The sequence below is a fragment of the Acipenser ruthenus genome, chromosome 10 (assembly GCF_902713425.1).
Source record: "Acipenser ruthenus chromosome 10, fAciRut3.2 maternal haplotype, whole genome shotgun sequence".
Lineage (NCBI taxonomy): Eukaryota > Metazoa > Chordata > Actinopteri > Acipenseriformes > Acipenseridae > Acipenser > Acipenser ruthenus.
The window spans coordinates 21,219,216-21,238,201 of record NC_081198.1 but is presented as its reverse complement, the minus strand read 5'-3'; the positions used below and the strand labels follow the sequence as shown (position 1 = coordinate 21,238,201).

Sequence of the window (18,986 nt, the reverse complement as noted above, 5' to 3'; positions counted from 1 at the left end):
AAGGGACATTCTGGCTTATTCTAGAGAACGGAACCATCCCCTCTGCCTGTTCAACCTTGACCAGGAGAAGGCGTTCGATAGGGTAAGCCATGAATATATGTACAAAGTGATGGACCAGATGAAATTCGCTCCTGGACTTAGGGAGTGGGTTAAAACCATATATACAAACATTAGTACCCGAGTCTTGGTGAACAGGCACCTGACTGGTAAAATATCTATCCAGTCAGGGGTCAGACAGGGTTGCCCACTATCCCCACTGCTATATGTCGTGTGCATTGAACCCCTCCTGCAGGCAATTCGTAGGGATACCAATATAACTGGTTTCCAGCTGCCTGGATCCAACGGGGTCCAGGTCAAAACAACAGCATATATGGACGATGTGTCACTCATTTGCACCAACACATCGTCGGTACCTCGGATTAGTAATATCCTTGAGAAGTACTGCACGGCGACCGGGGCAGTGATTAATAAGTCCAAGAGCGAAGTCTACGTGTCTAAAAATTGGCAGGTAGATAGGGAACTGTCGGACATGTACCCTGTCAAAAAGGACAAAATCAAGATTCTGGGCCTCATTTTCGAGAACAATAGCTCGGGGGCCCAGAGCTGGACGGCGGCCATTAACCAGGTCCGTAAAAAGATTGGCGGATGGAGCACAAGATCCTTAACAATGACGGGTAGAGTATTAATAACCAAGTCTATACTGTTCCCCATCCTCTCTTATGTAGGAAAAATCTTTCCCCCAGACAGGACCACCAAAAAAGTGGTGGACCGCATTATCCACCGCTTTATCTGGGGCAGCAAGATGGAGAGGGTAAAGCGAGCCACCCTGAGTAAAGCCGACAAGAAGGGAGGTAAGGGGGTCCCGGACGTTGTGCAGCTCACCCGAGTGCAGGGGCTCACGCAAACTATCAAGAACATCCAGGCCCTGGACAGGAAGGTATGTTACATGAATCGTTTCTATTTTGCCACCTGTCTCAGGGCCTTGGGCCTCTGCACTATTGATAACACCGTGCCGTACTCCTGGGACCCCCATTGTATTATAGAACCTTAAGGGACACTATATATAAATTGGGCTTAGATAAAGCAAAATTGGCCTCCTGGGAATACAAGGCTGTAACTAAATATCTTGCCGGTTCCCAGGAAATTGAAAAAGTAGCTACTTTCTCCCTCACCCAAAGCCAAAAAATCTGGGAGAATGTGTCTCACAGCTGCCTCAGTAATGTCCAGAAGGATATAGCATGGAACACCGTCCACAGTGCACTCCCCACTCGAGCGTTCATGTTCAGGAGGGGACTAGCCCAAGTAGAAACATGCCCCTATGCAAAGTGCCGCAAGAGAGAAACACCAGCCCATATCTTCTGGGAGTGTGATGTGGCTGGCAGTGTCTGGCTCTCTGTCTCTGTCTTCCTAAACAGGTTTGCTGACACGGCCAAGATGACCGCTGAGACTGTGCTCTATGGGCCTGCGGGAGGAATCACTACCAGCACAGCTAAGTGCGTTTGGCGTGTCATCAATGTTGTCAAGCAGATCCTGTGGGAAGGCCGTAACGTCTGTGTCTATCACAAGCAGGAGCTAGACACTATCACCACGACCAGAAGGGCACAAACTCTTATCAAGGACTTTGTAATTCTGGACATCCGGACCCTCGGGAAGGACAAGGCCTGCGCGGAGTGGAGGATCGCCGGACTTCAGGACGTGAAGATGGAATAAAGGAAAAAACTGGAACCGCTAGCTCCTAGGAGCGGGACTACGGGGCACCGCTAAGCCTTTTATTTATTTTGTCATGCCAGCATTCCATCCTTTTTAGCTGGCATGACCGTTTTTCAACGGTGCCCTGGTTTTATGTAGTCTTTTTGTTTCAGTTTTATGGACCTTTGATTTAATTTGAATGTTTTATTTGATTTTGTTTTGTTTTGTTTTATGTATCTTTAAGATTTTTAATATAAACTATTAAAAGTTACATTTTAAGTGTTTTAAAATTTTAGAATTTTAACTCACTGTTTATACACTGTCCCTTTTCCCCTGTCCCTGTTTTAGATCTAGGTTTATGTTCACCTTTTTAGAGAGCACTCCCCGGCCCTCACAAGCACTGGTTTTTTATAGATGGTTCTTTTTTTCCAGTCACTTTTAAAACAGCACAGGTTTTTTTCATGTTGATTTTAATCTGTGTCTATTTTAACCATGTACAAAGCACAATTGTCTTGGTGTTTTTAAATGTATTTTAAATGCTTTTAAAACAAAATGTATGTCTGTATGCATGAATGTCATCTTTAAAAGAAATGTAAAATGAATGAAAAAACGAATGGGTGTAAATGTAAAAAATGTAAAATCTCAATAAAAGAGTATTAATATCTGATACGTCCCCTATCAGGGGACCATATATTAAATTGATTTTTGGAATCGGGAGATGGAACAGGGGCTTGCTCCGTCCACTCCACGCATCGGCCCGGTATTGCAGTACCTCCGGGAACGGTGCACACCTTTCTCTAACGTTGGTCAAAGTCAGATCTGGATCTCTCCTGTGAGCATTTTGTCTACCCCTGCTGGAGGGAGAGTGCCAGTGTGCAAGTTTTCCCGCCGTTTTACTTCTTTTTTTTTTCTTTCTCTCTTTCTTTCTTTCTCTCTTTCTTTCTCTCTTTCTCTCTTTCTTTCTCTCTTTCTTTCTTGCTGTCTTTCTTTCTTTTATTCACATGTGGTGATGATGTAGACAGCAGCAGGTTGTTTCCTGGGAGCATGCAGCTAACCAGACAAGTGTGGTGGAACATGTCCCTATGCCAGGACCTTCTTAGCAAGCCAGCCAGCCAGCGAGGCACAGTTGTAGTTACCCAAGGCACCTTGCACAGCATAGCAGCTTGGCATGACTATTTGTAAGACGCACTCCGCCAGTTTATGTTTTGTTTTTGGTGTTATGTGTGTGTTTTTGCTTTGTTTTGTTTTCTCCTGCTTAAATTGCACATTTCCCCTCTGGAAGCAGCAGCCCATTTTTTTTTGGGGTCTGCTTGTGCTTGAAATTTTGCACCCACCTTTGAATCCCCCTGTGCCGTCCGGGCTGGGGGGCCCCGGGCAAGGGCCAAGTCGCCATCGCTTCTCGGCCTTTTGGCTAAGATCAAGTGTAGTATCTGTTCTTATCAGTTTAATATCTGATACGTCCCCTATCAGGGGACCATATATTAAATTGATTTTTGGAATCGGGAGATGGAACAGGGGCTTGCTCCGTCCACTCCACGCATCGGCCCGGTATTGCAGTACCTCCGGGAACGGTGCACACCTTTCTCTAACGTTGGTCAAAGTCAGATCTGGATCTCTCCTGTTAGCATTTTGTCTACCCCTGCTGGAGGGAGAGTGCCAGTGTTGATGCAAGTTTTCCCGCCGTTTTACTTCTTTTTTTTTCTTTCTCTCTTTCTTTCTTTCTCTTTCTTTCTCTCTTTCTTTCTTGCTGTCTTTCTTTCTTTTATTCACATGTGGTGATGATGTAGACAGCAGCAGTTTGTTTCCTGGGAGCATGCAGCTAACCAGACAAGTGTGGTGGAACATGTCCCTATGCCAGGTCCTTCTTAGCCAGCCATATACTCTGGCTTCTCTACAGTTCGAATAAATCTTTCTAAGACTAAGGCTTAGAGGGTAGTGGCATTGCCCGCTCCCTCCGAGGGTCTGTGAGAGGTTTGTTCGGGTGAGGAGGAACAGAATTTTTTTTATTTTTGACTGGCTTTGTTCAGCTCGGCAACTTTTTGGAAGACTAATGCTCAGTCTGGTTTTGGCTTGCCCAATCCAGGCCGAGGGTCTTTCAAGATTTTGTTGACTGTTGAGAGCAGTTTTTTCTTTTTCAGGCGGTTCCCGTTTTTTTCTTTTTCAGGCGGTTCCGGCTTTTCCAGACGTTCCTGGAGTTAGAGAGAAGGAGGACCTACCATCCAGACGACCTTTGAGGACCCTTTGATGACCTAGACGACCTCATCCCCAGCCCTTGATTGTAATCGAGATCCAGACCGAGAGAGCAGCAGGCGCCCAGCAGAGGGCGCCATCTGGGAGGAGCAGAGGGCGGCCCCGGACCCCGAGGAGGCGTCACAGCCACGATTCTTCCTACGTGGTCTCGGTGCCAAGCAGCGCCCCCTACTCCGCCAGGGAAGGACACCGTTCACCTGGGGAGGGGGTCCCTCTTGCGAGGCGACCATCTCCTCAGGGACTAAAGTAATAGTTCCTTCAACTGCCCAGATTTGCTGCTTACGTTGTCTCTTTTCCGTAGAGAGAGACAACCCGGACGTCCAGAGGCTTCTCCCACCCCAATCGGAGGAGCCAGCTGAAGGATGGCGTTCCGGCCAACCCAGGAAACCAGGAGGCACAATGCGGTGCGCTTCACAAGAAACAAGCAAGATGAAACGGAACCAGGACTGACGAGACTGGAGTTCAGCCGGACCATTCTTCAGAGGGGTATGGGTTTTTCCCCTTCTGACTTGAATTGTTTGGTGAAATTGCCAGGGCTTAAGGAAGTGTTTGAGGTCAGTTTTAGGAACCCCCAAAAGTTACAAGAAATGTGGTCCTTTTGGGGGGAGAATAAATATCTCGCTCCATACAAAGAATTTTGTGTGGATGCACTGACAGACAGAGAAATGAAAGTTGTTACTGTCCAATTTTTCAATGAGGCTGTTAGCGACTATGATATTACAACATGGCTTAACCGCTATGGGAGGGTGTCATCAGAAGGGAGGAAAATTACAGATGAAGATGGGGTTTGGACAGGAGCCAGAAAGTGGCTGGTACGCCTTAATGTTGATCCATCGGGCATTGGAGGCGTCCGCCACATTCCAAACTCCATAGTGTTAGGGCCCAACAGAGGGCTGGTATTCTATAATGGGATGCCAAAACTCTGCAGGAAATGTGGGGAATTAGGACACCTGACGGCCGCGTGTACTGTAGTCAAGTGCAGGAACTGCGGCGACCCCACGAGACCAGCCACTGCAGAGAAGAGAGGCAGTGCAATTTGTGTGGAAAGAAGGGGCACCTGTTTAAGGACTGCCCCTCTTCCTATGCCAACATGGCCAGAGCCAGCAAGGCAAACATGAACAAGCCTAGGCCTGAGCAGGAAGAGGGAGCAAGTAACAAAGATCAGTCCACATCACCACCAACAGTATCCAAGACCCAGACTCCAGCACCACCATCATCACCAGCACCCCCTCACCCCCCCGCCCCCGAGACATGTCCCGTTTTACGAGGACCCCTTCCCCCAGCCCAGAGAGAGAGTACAACAGCCACTCCACTAGCTCCTCCAGTAGCTCCTCTGATGCAGAACACGAGGCAGGGAGGGAGCCCGGACCCAGCAGCGCCCCCCCCCTGAGTAGGGCCCTCTCAGCGCCAGCACTCCCCCTCGGCTCTCGTTATGACGCCATAAGGATTGAGTCCGTGGGGGAGGAAAGCAAAAGCGACAGTGAAAGTGAGAGTGAGAAGGAGGGGAAGGGAGTGAAGAACCAGCAGAGGGTGGGGAAAAGAAAGGGTAGAGACGAGGGGGGGAAAAGAAAGATCAGGATCAAAGACAGCAAGTTGCAGGTGGCCCCCATAGATCCAAAACCAGCTAATGTCCACACAAAGTCCCCAGTCTTGCCCTCGCAGGCAGAGACGGAGGCGAGTGGGACGGCTACACTGCCGCCTAGTGGGCAGGTAGCAGCCAGCCAGGGCATCCCCAGCCAGCCTTCCCAGTCGTTGGCACAAACCCTAGCACACCTCGCAGAAGAGGTGTTCACTAATGCACCGAGGGAGAGGTCGGGGTCAACACCTTCCCTGACCAGCAGTACCTCGGTAGCAATGACCCTCTTCAAGCGAAGGGCCTCCCTTCAAAGCATCCTTGACCCCCTCCCTTGTATGGGCAAAACCAGGGGCCCCCTAGAGGTCCTCCTAGATACAGCACTGGAGGACATGGGAATACCCCTGGACGCGGTAAGCCAGAAGTCTGCTAACAGCTCCAATTCAACAGACGGTAACAGCCAAAGAATGCTGTCTGTCATAACCCCCCCCAGGACAAAGCTGACCCACACGTTCCGAGGGGCCCTGAGCAAGTTCCACCAGACTTACCTTGTGGGGAGTTGAATAGCCCCAACAACTCCACGTACTGTGCATATAAAGACGGTGCCTTCTTGGACGAGGCAGCAGTGAGTACCTTCTCAGGGGTGATGGGAGTTGCAAATAAGCCCAAGCCCCCTCGAAGCAAGCGTAGAGCTAAGAGTAGGAAGAGTGTCCCGACCTCCCAATCATAGTCGCTATGGGGTGGACGCAGCGACTCCTTTTCTTGTTAGCTACCCTGATGGCCCTGATATGTGTGTCTGTTAATGTCAGGAGCATCAGGGAGACACAAAAAAGATTTGATGTACTAAACTATCTAGCTAACTTGAAAGCAGATCTCATCTTTCTGCAGGAGTGTGGTATTTCGTCGAGCCCTGATTATAGGGACCTGAAGGAGAGTTGGACCCTGGGGGACTCCTTCTGGTCGGGCTCCAACATAGCCAGAGCCGACGGAGTAGGTATCCTGTTTAAAAACCCATTTATTACCTCCCGCAGCAGCAGGGAGGTAGAACCTGGTAGAATTCTGAGCGTGGATGTGACATACAACAACACTCCCCTCAGACTGGTCAATGTCTACGCACCCACTAACCAAAACGAAAGAGTTCAATTTTTTCCACAGCTGCGTCCACTCCTGCTGGGGAACGTACCCGTCATCGTGTCAGGTGACTTCAATTGTGCTCTGAGGGACGTAGACCGGAGCAGGCCACGCAACGACCGCTCTAGTAGAGTTTTGTCCTCCGTAATATCTGATTTCTCCCTGTGTGATGCAGGTAAGGACCTGGTGCCTCCCTTTACCTGGGTGAGCTCATCTGGGACCTCCTTCTCCCGTATAGATCTCGTCCTGCATACCAGCTCCCTTACGAAGACGGCAGTAGACACCCAGGCCATCTTCTTCTCTGACCATAGGCTCCTGCAGGTAACATTGCAGGTCCCTCAGACCTCCCAGATGGGGTCAGGGGTTTGGAAATTAAACACCTCCTTACTCGATGACCCCTCCATAGCTGCAGCCTATAAGAGCAGGCTTGTTGAGTGGACCACTTTGCGTGACCTATTCAACTCCCCTATAGAGTGGTGGGAGATGGTCAAAATCAGAACTAAGGGTTATTTCATAGCAGCAGGCAAGAGGAAAGCAAAAGAAAGGAGGGCCAAATATAAACACCTGAATGCTGCCCTCCAGCATCTGAGCCTGCTTCAGCTTCGGGGGTTCCCTGTAAGCGACGAGATAGCCCAGACCAAGCTAGATCTTTCAGTGCTTTGTAGGGAGGAACAACGAAAGGTCATGCACAATGCAAAAGTGCAAAAAATGGAGGAAGACGAAAAGTGTACTCGCTTCTTCTTCCAGAAAACGAGGGAGAAGCGGCACTTGATGTCCTCCATGCTCGACAGCAGGGGGAGGATAGTAGAGGATAGTGAGGGAGTGAAAAAAGTGGTAGAGAACTTCTATAGGGACCTATATAACATCAAAGCTACAGATGACACCCTGATAGAGTGGTTCCTGAGCCAGTTGGAGCCTGACTCAGTGTGGGACGACGAGGAGGAGGAGAAGGACCCAGAACTCACGCTGGAGGAGCTCACCCAGGCGGTTAAGACCATGAACACCGGTAAGACGCCAGGTCCAGATGGCATCCCGGGTGAGTATTACCATCTTTTTTGGGACATGCTAAAAGTCCATTTAGCGGAGGTCTACAGAGCGGTCTACAGGGAGAAGCGGTTGGGCCCTTCTATGCGGGAGAGTGTAATTACTCTCCTTCATAAGAAAGGGGAAGTTAAAGATCTACGGAATTGGCGCCCAATCAGCCTCCTTTGCGTGGATTACAAGATACTAGCCAAAGCTCTGATGCTCCGGCTACAAGTACACCTCCCTTTGGTCATTGGCCCCGACCAGGCTTGTGGCGTCCCAGGGAGGTCCATCACGGATATTTTAATGTTAACAAGGGACATTCTGGCTTATTCTAGAGAACGGAACCATCCCCTCTGCCTGTTCAACCTTGACCAGGAGAAGGCGTTCGATAGGGTAAGCCATGAATATATGTACAAAGTGATGGACCAGATGAAATTCGCTCCTGGACTTAGGGAGTGGGTTAAAACCATATATACAAACATTAGTACCCGAGTCTTGGTGAACAGGCACCTGACTGGTAAAATATCTATCCAGTCAGGGGTCAGACAGGGTTGCCCACTATCCCCACTGCTATATGTCGTGTGCATTGAACCCCTCCTGCAGGCAATTCGTAGGGATACCAATATAACTGGTTTCCAGCTGCCTGGATCCAACAGGGTCCAGGTCAAAACAACAGCATATATGGACGATGTGACACTCATTTGCACCAACACATCGTCGGTACCTCGGATTACTAATATCCTTGAGAAGTACTGCACGGCGACCGGGGCAGTGATTAATAAGTCCAAGAGCGAAGTCTACGTGTCTAAAAATTGGCAGGTAGATAGGGAACTGTCGGACATGTACCCTGTCAAAGAGGACAAAATCAAGATTCTGGGCCTCATTTTCGAGAACAATAGCTCGGGGGCCCAGAGCTGGACGGCGGCCATTAACCAGGTCCGTAAAAAGATTGGCGGATGGAGCACAAGATCCTTAACAATGACGGGTAGAGTATTAATAACCAAGTCTATACTGTTCCCCATCCTCTCTTATGTAGGAAAAATCTTTCCCCCAGACAGGACCACCAAAAAAGTGGTGGACCGCATTATCCACCGCTTTATCTGGGGCAGCAAGATGGAGAGGGTAAAGCGAGCCACCCTGAGTAAAGCCGACAAGAAGGGAGGTAAGGGGGTCCCGGACGTTGTGCAGCTCACCCGAGTGCAGGGGCTCACGCAAACTATCAAGAACATCCAGGCCCTGGACAGGAAGGTATGTTACATGAATCGTTTCTATTTTGCCACCTGTCTCAGGGCCTTGGGCCTCTGCACTATTGATAACACCGTGCCGTACTCCTGGGACCCCCCATTGTATTATAGAACCTTAAGGGACACTATATATAAATTGGGCTTAGATAAAGCAAAATTGGCCTCCTGGGAATACAAGGCTGTAACTAAATATCTTGCCGGTTCCCAGGAAATTGAAAAAGTAGCTACTTTCTCCCTCACCCAAAGCCAAAAAATCTGGGAGAATGTGTCTCACAGCTGCCTCAGTAATGTCCAGAAGGATATAGCATGGAACACCGTCCACAGTGCACTCCCCACTCGAGCGTTCATGTTCAGGAGGGGACTAGCCCAAGTAGAAACATGCCCCTATGCAAAGTGCCGCAAGAGAGAAACACCAGCCCATATCTTCTGGGAGTGTGATGTGGCTGGCAGTGTCTGGCTCTCTGTCTCTGTCTTCCTAAACAGGTTTGCTGACACGGCCAAGATGACCGCTGAGACTGTGCTCTATGGTCCTGCGGGAGGAATCGATACCAGCACAGCTAAGTGCGTTTGGCGTGTCATCAATGTTGTCAAGCAGATCCTGTGGGAAGGCCGTAACGTCTGTGTCTATCACAAGCAGGAGCTAGACACTATCACCACGACCAGAAGGGCACAAACTCTTATCAAGGACTTTGTAATTCTGGACATCCGGACCCTCGGGAAGGACAAGGCCTGCGCGGAGTGGAGGATCGCCGGACTTCAGGACGTGAAGATGGAATAAAGGAAAAAACTGGAACCGCTAGCTCCTAGGAGCGGGACTACGGGGCACCGCTAAGCCTTTTATTTATTTTGTCATGCCAGCATTCCGCCCTTTTTAGCTGGCATGACCGTTTTTCAACGGTGCCCTGGTTTTATGTAGTCTTTTTGTTTCAGTTTTATTGACTTTTATTTGATTTACGTTGAATGTTTTATTTGATTTTGTTTTGTTTTGTTTTATGTATCTTTAAGATTTTTAATGTAAACTATTAAAAGTTACATTTTAAGTGTTTTAAAATTTTAGAATTTTAACTCACTGTTCTATACACTGTCCCTTTTCCCCTGTCCCTGTTTTAGATCTAGTTTTATGTTCACTTTTGAACTTTTTTAGAGAGCACTCCCCGGCCCTCACAAACACTGTTTTTTTATAGATGGTTCTTTTTTTCCAGTCACTTTTAAAGCAGCACAGGTTTTTTTCATGTTGATTTTAATCTGTGTCTGTTTTAACCATGTACAAAGCACAATTGTCTTGGTGTTTTTAAATGTATTTTAAATGCTTTTAAAACAAAATGTATGTCTGTATGCATGAATGTCATCTTTAAAAGAAATGTAAAATGAATGAAAAAAACGAATGGGTGTAAATGTAAAAAATGTAAAATCTCTTTCTCTCTTTCTTTCTCTCTTTCTCTCTTTCTCTCTTTCTTTCTCTCTTTCTTTCTTGCTGTCTTTCTTTCTTTTATTCACATGTGGTGATGATGTAGACAGCAGCAGGTTGTTTCCTGGGAGCATGCAGCTAACCAGACAAGTGTGGTGGAACATGTCCCTATTCCAGGACCTTCTTAGCAAGCCAGCCAGCCAGCGAGGCACAGTTGTAGTTACCCAAGGCACCTTGCACAGCATAGCAGCTTGGCATGACTATTTGTAAGACGCACTCCGCCAGTTTATGTTTTGTTTTTGGTGTTATGTGTGTGTTTTTGCTTTGTTTTGTTTCCTCCTGCTTAAATTGCACTTTTCCCCTCTGGAAGCAGCAGCCCGTTTTTTGGGGGTCTGCTTGTGCTTGGAATTTTGCACCCACCTTTGAATCCCCCTGTGCCGTCCGGGCTTGGGGGGCCCCGGGCAAGGGCCAAGTCGCCATCGCTTCTCGGCCTTTTGGCTAAGATCAAGTGTAGTATCTGTTCTTATCAGTTTAATATCTGATACGTCCCCTATCAGGGGACCATATATTAAATTGATTTTTGGAATCGGGAGATGGAACAGGGGCTTGCTCCGTCCACTCCACGCATCGGCCCGGTATTGCAGTACCTCCGGGAACGGTGCACACCTTTCTCTAACGTTGGTCAAAGTCAGATCTGGATCTCTCCTGTGAGCATTTTGTCTACCCCTGCTGGAGGGAGAGTGCCAGTGTTGATGCAAGTTTTCCCGCCGTTTTACTTCTTTTTTTTTCTTTCTTTCTTTCTTTCTCTCTTTCTTTCTCTCTTTCTCTCTTTCTTTCTCTCTTTCTTTCTTGCTGTCTTTCTTTCTTTTATTCACATGTGGTGATGATGTAGACAGCAGCAGGTTGTTTCCTGGGAGCATGCAGCTAACCAGACAAGTGTGGTGGAACATGTCCCTATGCCAGGACCTTCTTAGCAAGCCAGCCAGCCAGCGAGGCACAGTTGTAGTTACCCAAGGCACCTTGCACAGCATAGCAGCTTGGCATGACTATTTGTAAGACGCACTCCGCCAGTTTATGTTTTGTTTTTGGTGTTATGTGTGTGTTTTTGCTTTGTTTTGTTTCCTCCTGCTTAAATTGCACATTTCCCCTCTGGAAGCAGCAGCCCGTTTTTTGGGGGTCTGCTTGTGCTTGGAATTTTGCACCCACCTTTGAATCCCCCTGTGCCGTCCGGGCTGGGGGGCCCCGGGCAAGGGCCAAGTCGCCATCGCTTCTCGGCCATTCGGCTAAGATCAAGTGTAGTATCTGTTCTTATCAGTTTAATATCTGATACGTCCCCTATCAGGGGACCATATATTAAATTGATTTTTGGAATCGGGAGATGGAACAGGGGCTTGCTCCGTCCACTCCACGCATCGGCCCGGTATTGCAGTACCTCCGGGAACGGTGCACACCTTTCTCTAACGTTGGTCAAAGTCAGATCTGGATCTCTCCTGTGAGCATTTTGTCTACCCCTGCTGGAGGGAGAGTGCCAGTGTTGATGCAAGTTTTCCCGCCGTTTTACTTCTTTTTTTTTTCTTTCTCTCTTTCTTTCTTTCTCTCTTTCTTTCTCTCTTTCTCTCTTTCTTTCTCTCTTTCTTTCTTGCTGTCTTTCTTTCTTTTATTCACATGTGGTGATGATGTAGACAGCAGCAGGTTGTTTCCTGGGAGCATGCAGCTAACCAGACAAGTGTGGTGGAACATGTCCCTATGCCAGGACCTTCTTAGCAAGCCAGCCAGCCAGCGAGGCACAGTTGTAGTTACCCAAGGCACCTTGCACAGCATAGCAGCTTGGCATGACTATTTGTAAAACGCACTCCGCCAGTTTATGTTTTGTTTTTGGTGTTATGTGTGTGTTTTTGCTTTGTTTTGTTTTCTCCTGCTTAAATTGCACATTTCCCCTCTGGAAGCAGCAGCCCGTTTTTTGGGGGTCTGCTTGTGCTTGAAATTTTGCACCCACCTTTGAATCCCCCTGTGCCGTCCGGGCTGGGGGGCCCCGGGCAAGGGCCAAGTCGCCATCGCTTCTCGGCCTTTTGGCTAAGATCAAGTGTAGTATCTGTTCTTATCAGTTTAATATCTGATACGTCCCCTATCAGGGGACCATATATTAAATTGATTTTTGGGATCGGGAGATGGAACAGGGGCTTGCTCCGTCCACTCCACGCATCGGCCCGGTATTGCAGTACCTCCGGGAACGGTGCACACCTTTCTCTAACGTTGGTCAAAGTCAGATCTGGATCTCTCCTGTGAGCATTTTGTCTACCCCTGCTGGAGGGAGAGTGCCAGTGTTGATGCAAGTTTTCCCGCCGTTTTACTTCTTTTTTTTTCATTCTCTCTCTCTTTCTTTCTTTCTCTCTTTCTTTCTCTCTTTCTCTCTTTCTTTCTCTCTTTCTTTCTTGCTGTCTTTCTTTCTTTTATTCACATGTGGTGATGATGTAGACAGCAGCAGTTTGTTTCCTGGGAGCATGCAGCTAACCAGACAAGTGTGGTGGAACATGTCCCTATGCCAGGACCTTCTTAGCAAGCCAGCCAGCCAGCGAGGCACAGTTGTAGTTACCCAAGGCACCTTGCACAGCATAGCAGCTTGGCATGACTATTTGTAAGACGCACTCCGCCAGTTTATGTTTTGTTTTTGGTGTTATGTGTGTGTTTTTGCTTTGTTTTGTTTTCTCCTGCTTAAATTGCACATTTCCCCTCTGGAAGCAGCAGCCCGTTTTTTTGGGGTCTGCTTGTGCTTGAAATTTTGCACCCACCTTTGAATCCCCCTGTGCCGTCCGGGCTGGGGGGCCCCGGGCAAGGGCCAAGTCGCCATCGCTTCTCGGCCTCTTGGCTCAGATCAAGTGTAGTACCTGCGTGCGGGGAATCTCTTGGTTGGAAGCGATAGCATTTGGTTGCGGAAACTTATTTGAGAATTGTATATTTTTGTGTTATATAATTTGTTTTTGTTTTGTTCCCCCAGGTTCTGGTTTGGTTCTTTGCGGTTGCTGTGAGGAGAGAGTAGGACAGGACAGAGGAAGGAAGCTGGGGGGTAAGTCCCTTCGGGGGCTTATCTTTTTTTTTGGTGGCGTTTTTTTCTCTTTTCTAATTTTGTGGTGATGGCCGCTACTAGGGTAGGAGTGCGGAGGCACCATTGTGCTAGGTTTTGTTTGAAAGAAAGTGAGGGTTTATTGGTCACTAGAACTGATTTTTCCAAGCGAGTTTTACAGAAAGAGCTGGGCCTTAAGCCTGGTGATATCTTTTGTCTTATTAATCTTCCAGGAGGGAGGGGGTGGGATGTGAGCTTGATGAGTTCTTCTGTCATGGAATATTTTTGGAGAAGGTATGAGGAAAAGAGATATGAGGGTTTGTTGAGTGAGTTTAATGTAGAGAGGTTAAGTTACACTGGAGTGAAAACTGTGTTTGTAAAGATGTTTAATGAGCTAGTGGAAGCAGAGGATGTGGCTACTTGGTTAGCACGTTTTTGTACAGTTAAAGGGTCACCTGTGAAAGTGATGGATGCAGAGGGGATTTGGACTTGTTCCTGGAAGATTCCAGTAGTACAGAGACCAGACTATGGGGGGTATGGTGGTTTGGAGCATATTCCTCAGACTATTGTGCTTGGTGAAAATAGAGGGCTGGTATACTATCAGGGTCAGCCAAAGTTGTGTAGAAACTGTGGAGAAATGGGGCACCTTCGTGAGGCTTGTAAACAGATAATATGCAAAAAGTGTAGGGGTGTTGGCCATGTCTATGCTGAATGTACGAATGAAAGGAAGTGCAATTTGTGCGGTGAAACATCTCATTTGTTTAGGAACTGCCCCAAATCATATGCTAACATGTTGAAAGAGGATTACAACAATGCAGGTGTGGCGGTGGTTAAAGATGGTGAGGTTGGGGAAAAAAGCACTACTGAGGATGTAGGGAAAGAGGTTCAGGACAAGGACAAAGTCGTTTTGAAAGGGTGTTTGGTTGAGGATTTGGTTGTGTCTTCATCAGGTGAGGAGGTGGAAGAGGATAGGGTGGAGTCAGATCCAAATGTGGGGAATGCTAAGGTGATTGGTCCTGAGGGGCAGAAGGTAATTGAGGGTGAAACAGGTGCAGCTGAAAGTAAGAAGCCGGAGGCGGGGCCTGGTAGGGCGGTGGCTGGTGGAGAGTTGCAGCAGGAGGTGTGCAAAATTCCCAGCAGTCCTTGTAGTACTGCAAGTGATTTATTAATATGTTTGGAGTCCTCATTGGGGAGCGAGGATGAAAGCAGGGACTTTGAAATGAAGGAACTGGAAAATTCAAAAAAAAGGAAATTTGATTATTTTGAGGAAACTGATCAGGAAAAAAATATTGTGACTCAGGATGATGGGGTGGTGTGTTGTGAGTTTGGGGTTGAGGGTGTGTCTTCCCCCTCAGGGTCAGAAAGAGAAGATTATCCTGTGAAAGAACAGAACGAGGCACCTTTTCTAGGGCCATGCTTGGAAGATGTTGGTAGTGGCTATAGTTAGATTTAAAATGGATGTTTTTTTTTATTATTATTATTATTATTATGGCGCTTTCAGTGGCTACTATAAATGTAAGGAGTATGAAGAGCAGCCTGAGGGGTGAGGCTGTTTTGTCCTTTTTAGGCAGTCAGAATTTTGATGTGATTATGTTACAGGAGTGTGGTCTTCCTTTTAAGGAGAATTATTTGGACATGGGGAAGAAATGGAAATATGGGCCATCCTTTTGGAGTGGGTCTGATGAAAATAAATCTGATGGGGTAGCCATTTTAATTAAAAATAGGAATTTGGTGGTGAAAGGGAGTACTGTGGTGAAGTCTGGGAGACTTTTGAGAGTAGACATTTGTTATATGGGGAAAGATTGTGTTTTTGTTAATGTATATGCATCACCAAATGTACATGAGCGAACTGAGTTATTCAATGATTTAAGAGGTGTTTTAGTGAGGAATAAAACAGTGGTATTAGCAGGTGATTTTAATTGTGTTCTTAGGAAGGAGGAGAAAGCACCTATAAAGGATGGCTTCAAATTGGATAAATCCTCGCTGGTACTAAACGAGATTGTTAAAGATTTTAAATTGATTGATTTATTTCGTAAGCACAAGCCTGATGAGAAGGGGTTCACATGGGTGAGGGATAATGGAACACAAAGCTCGAGAATTGACTTTGTTTTTGTGAGCAAGGGGGTTAAATGTATAGACTGTACAGTGAGCCCAGTTTTCTTTTCGGATCACTTGGTTTTAAATGTAAAAATTGATTTGGTTGCATGTGTCACTTTGGGGAAGGGTGTGTGGAAGCTAAATATTTCACTGTTAGAGGATAAGGCTATAGAAGCCTTATTCCAGGTGAGGTATGAGGAATGGAGATCTCTGAAGGGGTGTTTTGAAACAGGAGGGCAGTGGTGGGAAGAAGTTAAAAAAAGGATTAAAGAATTCTTTATTATGGTGGGCAAGAGGAAGGCTGGAAAAGAAAAGAGGAAAATTGGAGGGTTAAGTAAAAGATTAAACCGATATTATAGATTGAGGGAGAGGGGTTTTGACTTTAATGAAGAAATAAATCAGGTAAAAAAAGAATTAAAAGACATTTTTGAGAGAGGATGTAAAAAAGTCATTTTCCAGAGTCGGGTTAAGGTGTTGGAAGAAAATGAAACATGTTCTCGTTTCTTTTTCAAAAAGGTTGTTGAGGGGAGCAAAACAATGGGAGGGTTGAAGAAGGATGGTGTTGTGGTCTCAACTACTGAGGAGATGTTGGGTGTGGCTGAGGGGTTTTATAAAGAACTATATGGAGAGAGGGAGGGGGAGAAAGATAAAATGGAGGAGCTGGAGAGGGCCTTGGAGGGGAAAGTGGTTAATGGGAAACACCTGGAAGAAGATTTAACTCTAGAGGAGGTGGGGAAGGCAATGAAAAGTTTTAAAAGAGGGAAGGTCCCAGGAAGTGATGGACTTCCTTTGGAGTTTTATTTGAAATTCTGGGATATTATAGCAAGGGATATTCTTTTGGTTTTTAAAGAGTTTGGGAAACAAGAGATCTTGCCTGAAAGTTTCAGACAAGGGATAATTACTCTGATTTTTAAAAAAAACGATAAACAAGATTTGAAGAATTGGAGGCCTATTAGTCTATTGAATGTGGATTTTAAAATTTTTAGTAAGATTTTAACTCTTAGGATGAAAAATGTATTGGAGGAAGTGATAGACCCGGATCAGACCTGTGCTGTGCCTGGAAGGAGGATCACGGACAGTCTGGTAATGATTCGTGACACCATCTGTTACGCGAGAGACAGAAATATGAGGATCTGTTTATTAAATTTAGATTTGGAGAAGGCTTACGATCGGATCTCGCACCAGTTTATGTTTCATATTCTGCTAAAGATGGGGTTTCCGGAGAGGTTTCTAGCCTGGGTGGGTCTGCTGTACAAAGGGATTGAGAGCAGGATATTGATAAATGGGGTTTTGTCTAAAACAGTTGGAATAAACTGTGGTGTTAGGCAAGGGTGTCCGTTATCCCCCTTACTGTTTATATGCTGTATGGAACCTCTAGCGCAGCTTCTGAGAAAGGAGAAAAATATCACTGGTTTTAGAATCCCTGGGAGTGGGGGGATGGAAGTCAAGTGTGCCCTTTACATGGACGATGTGAATGTTGTTTGTGTTGACGAACCATCTGTGAGTAAAGTTTTAGCTATAACAGAACAATTTTGTAAGGCATCTGGGTCCAAGCTAAACAAAGAGAAGAGTGAAATTATGTTTTATGGGAAGTGGGATACGGCGGTCGGGAAGGACTTAAATGTAAAGAGGGACTGTATTAAAATATTGGGGGTCAATTTTGGGGCTGTAGGTGATGGAACTAAGAATTGGGAGGAGGTGGGTGTAAAAGTCAAGAAGAAGTTGGGATACTGGAAGTTGCGGAACCTCACACTGGAAGGGAAGGTTCTGATTGTTAAAGCTGTCATTTTGCCTATTTTGTTGTATACCTCTATGATTTTTCCTCCAGCCAAGCAGACGGTTTGTGTTCTCAGGAGAGAGCTGTTCCACTTCTTCTGGGGATCAAAATGGGAGAGATTGAGAAGGGAGATTGTGGGTAAAGGGAAGCTAAAGGGCGGTAAAGGGTTGCCAGATATATTCATGTTTTTAATGATAAAGTATGTATGTTTTCATTTTGATATGTGCGTAAATGAAGTCTGTAATGGGGCGTTTTTTGTTAGGTTTTTTTTGGGATCGTATCTCAGGAGTCTGAAAATAATGAATATCTCATTGACTGTTCCCACTGCGTTTGAGATACCGTATCACTATGCAATTATTAAAAGGTTTTTAAAAGACCGAGATATGGAGAAGTGTGGAAAGGATGTGTTTTTCAATAAAAAAAAACTATCTGTTTTTGTACAGGAAAGGGAACAAATGTGTTCAGTCAAGGGTGCTATGCTTGCCGACCCAAAGAGGGTGTGGAGGAATGTGGCCCATCCTGGCCTAGTGAATCGGCATCGTGACCTGTCCTGGCTGGTGGCCCATGACATCTTGCCTGTGAGAGCAATGTTGAATGCAAGGAATCTCTCGAGAACCTCTAGATGTCCCAGAGAGGGCTGTGGGGCGGAGGAGACATGCCTGCATTTGTTTCGAGAATGCCATTTTGCAATAAACCTATGGAGAGAAGTAGTAGGTTTCACTGACCTGTTTCTGGATAGTAATATCTTGGATGATATGATGGTGCTCTACGGGATCAGTAAAAAAGTTTTTCCCAAAGGACTTTGGTTCAAAATATGGGTTGTGATTACCTGTGTAAAGGATGCAATCTGGAAAGTAAGGAACTTGTTGGTGCTGCAAAATAAACTTTTGACTGTAATTGAAACAAAACAACTTGCGCTGTCTATTGTGAAAGATTATGTGTTGCGAGATGTGGCTGCTGGAGACCTGGAGAAGGTGAAGATGGAATGGCATCTGGAACAATGGGAAGATGGGATGGAATGGGTCACCGGGCTGGTTGATGGGTCTGGGTCTGGTTTCACGGGGACAGGGTGAAGGATGTTCTTTGAGGACACACACTTGCCTGTACAAAATGTTTTGGAACTATGTGGATGGAATGAATGTATAATTATGTAATATGTCCGTATTCAGTAAGGTAAAAGGATATATGGAAATGAATGGTGATTTGTTATGTGCTGATTTGTCTAGAGGGTATTGTAACTGATATGGTATTGTGAATATTTAATTAATAAAATTTATAAAAAAAAAAAAAAAAAAAATCTGTTCTTATCAGTTTAATATCTGATACGTCCCCTATCATTGGACCATATATTAAATTGATTTTTGGAATCGGGAGATGGAACAGGGGCTTGCTCCGTCCACTCCACGCATCGGCCCGGTATTGCAGTACCTCCGGGAACGGTGCACACCTTTCTCTAACGTTGGTCAAAGTCAGATCTGGATCTCTCCTGTGAGCATTTTGTCTACCCCTGCTGGAGGGAGAGTGCCAGTGTTGATGCAAGTTTTCCCGCCGTTTTACTTCTTTTTTTTTCTTTCTCTCTTTCTTTCTTTCTTTTTCTTTCTCTCTTTCTTTCTTGCTGTCTTTCTTTCTTTTATTCACATGTGGTGATGATGTAGACAGCAGCAGTTTGTTTCCTGGGAGCATGCAGCTAACCAGACAAGTGTGGTGGAACATGTCCCTATGCCAGGTCC

At 46.2% G+C, this 18,986-nt stretch overlaps 5 non-coding genes and 1 pseudogene across 5 annotated transcripts; all 6 read left to right on the top strand.

Annotated features, from left to right (window-relative positions):
* Positions 1-2,328: 2,328 nt before the first annotated feature.
* Positions 2,329-2,483, top strand: LOC131738674 (U2 spliceosomal RNA; annotated as a pseudogene).
* A 597-nt stretch (positions 2,484-3,080) lies between these two features.
* LOC131738884 (U2 spliceosomal RNA) lies at positions 3,081-3,271 on the top strand. The gene has a single exon (XR_009330052.1). It is a non-coding gene; the product is annotated as a U2 spliceosomal RNA (small nuclear RNA).
* A 7,528-nt stretch (positions 3,272-10,799) lies between these two features.
* On the top strand, positions 10,800-10,990 carry LOC131738881 (U2 spliceosomal RNA). The gene has a single exon (XR_009330050.1). It is a non-coding gene; the product is annotated as a U2 spliceosomal RNA (small nuclear RNA).
* A 594-nt stretch (positions 10,991-11,584) lies between these two features.
* Positions 11,585-11,775, top strand: LOC131738294 (U2 spliceosomal RNA). The gene has a single exon (XR_009329858.1). It is a non-coding gene; the product is annotated as a U2 spliceosomal RNA (small nuclear RNA).
* Positions 11,776-12,374: 599 nt separating this feature from the next.
* Positions 12,375-12,565, top strand: LOC131739298 (U2 spliceosomal RNA). The gene has a single exon (XR_009330466.1). It is a non-coding gene; the product is annotated as a U2 spliceosomal RNA (small nuclear RNA).
* A 5,957-nt stretch (positions 12,566-18,522) lies between these two features.
* On the top strand, positions 18,523-18,706 carry LOC131738533 (U2 spliceosomal RNA). Its single transcript, XR_009330009.1, has one exon. It is a non-coding gene; the product is annotated as a U2 spliceosomal RNA (small nuclear RNA).
* Positions 18,707-18,986: the final 280 nt, after the last annotated feature.